This window comes from Tachyglossus aculeatus, unplaced genomic scaffold (genome assembly GCF_015852505.1).
Source record: "Tachyglossus aculeatus isolate mTacAcu1 unplaced genomic scaffold, mTacAcu1.pri scaffold_144_arrow_ctg1, whole genome shotgun sequence".
NCBI lineage: Eukaryota > Metazoa > Chordata > Mammalia > Monotremata > Tachyglossidae > Tachyglossus > Tachyglossus aculeatus.
Window position 1 is genome coordinate 14,243 of NW_024044868.1, and position 7,242 is coordinate 21,484.

A 7,242-nucleotide genomic window follows, 5' to 3' on the forward strand; every position below is an offset into this window, starting at 1 on the left:
GGCTGAGAAGTAGGGGGGTTTCAGATTTCTTTCTTTCTGTAGGCTTGTGGTGGGCAGAGAATGTATCTACCAACACTGCTATATTATACTCTTCCAAGCACTTAGTACACTGCTCTGCACACAGTAAGCGCTCAGTAAATATGATCAATCAATCAATCAATTAATCGCATTTATTGAGTGCTTACTGTGTGCAGACCACTGTACTAAGTGCTTGGGAAGTACAAGTTGGCAACATATAGACACAGTCCCTACCCAACAGTGGGCTCACAGTCTAGAAGGGGGAGACAGAGAACAAAATCAAACATATTAACAAAATAAAATAAATAGAATAGGTATGTACAAGTAAAATAAATAAGTAGAGTAATAAATATGTACAAACATATATACATATATACAGGTGCTGTGGGGAAGGGAAGGAGGTAAGACGGGGGGGATGGAGAGGGGAATGAGGGGAAGAGGAAGGAAAGGACTCAGTCTGGGAAGGCCTCCTGGAGGAGGTGAGCTCTCAGTAAGGCCTTGAAGGGAGGAAGAGAGCTAGCTTGGTGGGTGGGCAGAGGGAGGGCATTCCAGGCCAGGGGGAGAACGTGGGCCAGGGGTCGATGGCGGGACAGGCGAGAACGAGGCACAGTGAGGAGATTAGCAGCAGAGGAGCAGAGGGTGCAGGCTGGGCTGGCGAAGGACAGAAGGGAGGTGAGGTAGGAGGGGGCAAGGTGATGGACAGCCTTGAAGCCAAGGGTGAGGAGTTTCTGCCTGATGTGCAAATTGATTGGTAGCCTCTGGAGATTTTTGAGGAGGAGAGTAACATGCCCAGAGCGCTTCTGGACAAAGACAATCTGGACAGCAGCATGAAGTATGGATTGAAGTGGGGAGAGACACGAGGATGGGAGATCAGAGAGCAGGCTGATGCAGTAGTCCAGACGGCATAGGATGAGAGCTTGAATGAGCAGGGTAGCGGTTGGGATGGAGAGGAAAGGGCGGATCTTGGCAATGTTGTGGAGCTGAGACTGGCAGGTTTTGGTGACGGCTTGGATGTGAGGGGTGAATGAGAGAGCGGAGTTGAGGATGACACCAAGGTTGTGGGCTTATGAGATGGGAAGGATGGTAGTGCCGTCAACAGTGATGGGAAAGTCAGGGAGAAAAATGAGGGTTGGCTTGGCCTTTAAGTTGGTGGGAGCATTGCTTTTCTAGCTCATGGTTGTGGCCTAACGGATAGAGGACAGGCCAGGGAGTCAAAAGGACCTGGGTTCTAATCCTGGCTCTGCCACCTGTCTGCTGTGTGATCTTGGGCAGGTCACTTGACTTCTCTGTGCCTCAGTTACCTTATCTATAAAATGGGGCTTAAGACTGTGAGCCCCATGTGGGACAGGGACCATGTCTATCCCAATTACCTTGTATCTACCCCAGCGCTTAGTGCAGTGCTCTGCACACAGTAAGTGCTCAATAAATACGATTGATTGATTGGCACATAGAAAGCACTTAACAAAAGCCACAGCTATTATTATTATTATTATTATTATTATTATTGTTAGGTCATGACCACCCCATACACAGGGTGTGTCCAGGAGCCCTCCTCGTCACAGAGAGCCTTCTGGGGCCATCTTGGAGGACCTTTGGGCAATCAGGACAGTCTACCTAAGCCTCTGTTTTCTCTTCCTTTCCTTTCTCTTCCTCCCCCAATCCTTCTCTTCCACCCACTACATGGATTCCAGAGATCAGTAATGAAAGAGCAAATTTGGCCTCATTCACTGATACAGCCAACCCCCTCTGAACAGTATTGCTATTTCTTGTCTACCCAATTTCCTGGGTAAAAAATTGCAAGCACTCACACTTCTCACCGTATGAAGATATGTTTCTTTCTGTTTGTTTGGACCCATTTGGTGTCCCTTAGCTCAGGGCTGGAGGGATTTCGTGAGCAAGAGTTCTGTGTTCATCCCATCCCCACCTTCATGATTCTGTAAACCTCAGTCATGTCCTCTCTTGGCCTGCCTCTTTCCAGCCTGAAGAATTTTAATCTTCTGAGTCTCTCCTCAGGCAGAAGCTGCTCCATTTCAGACCCCACCCTTAATTTACAAAACAGTGACACAATCAGATCTAAGTAATGGAAAGTATTAGAAAACCAGCCCACCTCAAAGGCACAGGACATGTCAACTCTCGGATGAATCAAACTGACTGGGAGGTAGTTTTCAAATAGAATAAAGAGCTATAAAATACTTAGCCATAATAACAGGTTCTCCCCAAGTTTCTCCTTAATGAATACTTTACTCCAGAGTGTATGAAAGGGCCCAAGGCTTTAATCAAACAGGATTTCTCAGGATTCCTATTTGGGATTTGGGGGAGGACCAGGAAGGAGTTAAGAGCTCTGGAGGAGCACAGCTGTGGATCAAAATCCCTTTAGATTCGACTGAGGCCACTCAGGAGTCAAATTTATTCAATCGTATTTATTGAGCTCTTACTGTGTGCAGAGCACTGTACTAAGCGCTTGGGAAGTACAAGTTGGAAACATATAGAGACAGTCCCTACCCAACAGTGGGCTCAAATGTCACGGGTTTACGGTCAGAAAGAAAATGACCATTCAGGGCTAGCCTCCTCCTCAATCCCAGAAGCAGATTCAGGCACAAATCTTATCTCAAGATAATGATAGTCATAATTATGGTATTCATTAAGCACTTACTATGTGTCAGGCACTGTACTAAGCGCTGGAGAGAATACAAGCAAATCGGGTTGGACACAATCCCTGTTCCATGTGGGGCTCACAGTCTCTATCCCCATTTTACAGATGTGGTAACTGAGACAAAGAGAAGTGAAATGACTTGCCCAAGATCACACAGCAGCAAGTGGCAGAGCCGGAGTTAGAATCTATGACCTTCTGGCTCCCGGGCCTGGGCTGTAGCCACAACAATTTCAAAATAAATTAGCAGTAGTAGTAGTAGTAGTAGTAGTAGTAGTAGTAGTAGTAGTAGTGCTAGTCTGTAAAGTCTTGTGTCTGTTTATTGTTATATTGTACTCTCCCAAGCACTTAGTACAGTGCTATGCATACAGTAAACACTCAATAAGTCCGAATGAATAATAGTAGCAGCAACAGTAGTAGCAGTAGTAATGACATTTACTGAGCGCATACTGAGCAGAGAAAAAGATGGGCCTAAATCTGAATGTCAGGAAAAAAAAAGATCATGACAACTGGAAGTTTTAGCAAATTTTTAGTAGATGGAGAGAAGATTGAAATAGTTGACAGTTTTTCCCTTCTTGAATCAATAATCAATAATAAAGGAATAGTAGCCAAGAAATATGCCAAGGATTAATGTTAGGAAGACTTCCTATGAAGAGCCTGGAAACAGTTATGAAATGTGCTGATATAACAATTGCCACAAGAATACAAATTGTTAACACTATGGTGATCCCAGTGACAATGTATGTATCTGAAAGCTGGACAGTGAAAAAACAGGCTAGAAAGAACATCGAGTCTTTTGAAATGTGGTGTTGGAGAAGGCTTTTGCGAATACCATGGACTGCCTGAAAAACAAACAAAATGGATTTTATAGCGAATTAAACCAAAGTGGTCTTTGGAAGGCCAAATAACTCGACTTAGATTAGCATATTTCGGACACATAATCGGGAGGACTAATTCTCTGGAGAAGACGTTAATGCTAGGAAAAGTCCAGGGAAAATGTGGAAGAGGTAGACCAGCAGCTAGATGGATAGAGACCATAACAATGATAACAGAAGAACCATTAGAAAGCTTGCGGATTATGGCAGGAGAGAGGTTGTTCTGGAGAAAGTATATCCATGGAGTCGCTATGAATAGGAAATGACTCGACAGCACTTAATAATAAGCACTTGGGAAATACAATAGAAGAATAAGACTTGGGACCTATCCACAAGGAGCTTCCACTCTAATGGGAAAGACCTATCTGGGAGTAGCCAGACACAGAAATAACAATGCCTTAAATAGATCCATTCCCATCCCTGTCTCTGTTTGCATCCCCTCTCTTTATTTAGATTTTAAGGCCCCTTAGCGGGAACTCTGTATATTTATCCCTAATCTTGTTAGCTGAGATGGTAATTAAAACAGAGGGCTCATTACAAGTGTCTGGTTGGGACCTGCCTTGGAGTCACACAACAGTTTGGAGAGTTAAAAATCTCAACTGGAGATGGGCTCAGGGGTTAAGTTTGATGGAGCCTGGTTTGGGATGTTTCTTGCTTTCCTAACACACCTCAGAGAAAGGGTGAGTTGATGAAACAAAAATTAGTAAACTGGCAAGCAGAAAGTAGAAGAGCCACCCGTTTCTTGAGATAATTTCCTTGTCACTGAGTGCTGCCAAGCAAGGGGACTAAGGAATCTCCAGACAAAAACTTGTCATGACTAAGTCATTTCATAACAATAAATAAGTGCGGTAGTTGTTAAGCGCCTACCATGTGCCAGGCACTGTATTAAGCGCTGGGGCGGATACAAGCAAATAGGGTTGGAAGCAATCCCTCTCCCACATGGGGCTCCCAGTCTCAATCCCCGTTTTACAGATGAGGTAACCAAAGCACAGCGAAGTGAAGCAACTTGCTCAAGATCACGCAGTAAACAAGTAGCAGAACCGGGATTAGTACCCACAACCTTCTGATTCCCAGGCCTGTGCTCTATCCACTGTGACATCATCATCATCATCATCAATCGCATTTATTGAGCGCTTACTATGTGCAGAGCACTGTACTAAGCGCTTGGGAAGTACAAATTGGCAACATATAGAGGCAGTCCCTACCCAACAGTGGGCTCACAGTCTAAAAGGGGGAGACAGAGAACAAAACCAAACATACTAACAAAATAAAATTAATAGAATAGATATGTACAAATAAATTAAATAAATAAATAAATAGAGTAAAAAAAATGTACAAATATATATATACAGGTGCTGTGGGGAAGGGAGGGAGGTAAGATGGGGGGATGGAGAGGGGGACGAGGGGGAGAGGAAGGAAGGGACTCAGTCTGGGAAGGCCTCCTGGAGGAGGTGAGCTCTCAGTAGGGCCTTGAAGGGAGGAAGAGAGCTAGCTTGGCGGATGGGCAGAGGGAGGGCATTCCAGGCCAGGGGGATGACGAGGGCCGGGGGTCGATGGTGGGACAGGCGAGAGCGAGGTACGGTGAGGAGATTAGCGGTGGAGGAGCGGAGGGTGCGGACTGGGCTGTAGAAGGAGAGAAGGGAGGTGAGGTAGGAGGGGGCGAGGTGATGGACAGCCTTGAAGCCGAGGGTGAGGAGTTTCTGCCTGATGCGCAGATTGATTGGTAGCCACTGGAGATTTTTGAGGAGGGGAGTGATATGCCCAGAGCGTTTCTGGACAAAGATAATCCGGGCAGCAGCATGAAGTATGGATTGAAGTGGGGAGAGACACGAGGATGGGAGATCAGAGAGAACGCTGATGCAGTAGTCCAGACGGGATAGGATGAGAGCTTGAATGAGCAGGGTAGCAGTATGGATGGAGAGGAAAGGGCGGATCTTGGCAATGTTGTGGAGCTGAGACCGGCAGGTTTCGGTCACGGCTTAGATTTGAGGGGTGAATGAGAGAGCGGAGTCGAGGATGACACCAAGGTTGCGGGCTTGTGAGACGGGAAGGATGGTAGTGCCGTCAACAGAGATGGGAAAGTCAGGGAGAGGGCAAGGTTTGGGAGGGAAGACAAGGAGTTCAGTCTTCGACATGTTGAGCTTTAGGTGGCGGGCAGACATCCAAATGGAGATGTCCTGAAGGCAGGAGGAGATGCGAGCCTGGAGAGAGGGGGAGAGAGCAGGGGCAGAGATGTAGATCTGGGTGTCATCAGCGTAGAGATGATAGTTGAAGCCGTGGGAGTGAATGAGGTCACCAAGGGAGTGCGTGTAGATCGAGAACAGAAGGGGACCAAGCACTGAACCTTGGGGAACCCCCACAGTGAGAGAATGGGAGGGGGAGGACGAGCCTGCAAAAGAGACTGAGAAAGAACGACCGGAGAGATAAGAGGAGAACCAGGAGAGGACGGAGTCTGTGAAGCCAAGGTCAGATAGCGTGTTGAGAAGAAGGGGGTGGTCCACAGTGTCAAAGGCAGCTGAGAGATCGAGGAGGATTAAGACAGAGTAAGAGCCGATGGATTTGGCAAGCAGGAGGTCATTGGTGACCTTTGAGAGGGCAGTTTCCGTGGAATGTAGGGGACGGAAGCCAGACTGGAGGGGGTCGAGGAAAGAGTTGTTATTGAGGAATTCTAGGCAGCGAGTGTAAACAACTCGTTCAAGGAGTTTGGAAAGGAATGGTAGGAGGGATATGGGACGATAACTAGAAGGTGAGGTGGGGTCAAGAGAGGGTTCTTTTAGGATGGGAGAGACATGGGTATGTTTGAAGGCAGAGGGGAAGGAACCAGTGGAGAGTGAGCGGTTGAAGATGGAAGTTAAGGAGGGGAGAAGGGATGGAGCGAGAGATTTCATGAGATGTGAGGGAATGGGGTCAGAAGCACAGGTGGCCGGAGTAGCACTTGAGAGGAGGGAGGAGAGCTCCTCTGAGGATACTGCTGGGAAGGATGGGAGAGTAGCAGAGAGTGTTGAGAGCCGGGGGGATGGAGAAAGGGGGGAAGAGACTTTGGAGAGGTCGGACCTGATGGATTTAATTTTGTTAATGAAGTAGGAGGCCAAATCGTTGGGGGTGAGGGAAGGAGGAGGGGGAGGAACCGGGGGCCTGAGAAGGGAGTTGAATGTACGGAAGAGCTGGCGGGGGTGATGGGCATGGGTGTCAATAAGGGAGGAGAAATAGTTTTGTCTGGCAGAGGAGAGGGCTGAGTTAAGGCAGGAAAGGATAAACTTGAAGTGAACGAGGTTGGCATGGTGCTTAGACTTTCGCCAGCAGTGTTCGGCAGCTCGAGCATAAGAGCGAAGGAGGCAGACAGTGGCAGTGATCCAGGGCTGTGGGTTACTGGTGCGAGAGCGGCGAAGAGAAAGGGGAGCAAGTGAGTCTAACTGAGTAGAAAGGGTACAGTTGAGAGCAGTAATCTGATCATCAAGACTGGGTAGAGAGGAGAGGGCGGTGAGGTGGGATGTGAGGCGCTCCGAAAGATGGGTGGGGTCCAGAGAGCGGAGATCTCTGTGAGGGAGTAATACGGATTTACAGGGGAAAGGAGTGTGAGTGAGGAGGCAGGTGAGAAGATTATGATCAGAGAGAGGGATTTCAGAGTTGGTGAGGGTGGACACAGTGCAGCTGTAGGAGATGATGAGGTCGAGGGTATGACCAAGTTGGTGAGTGGGT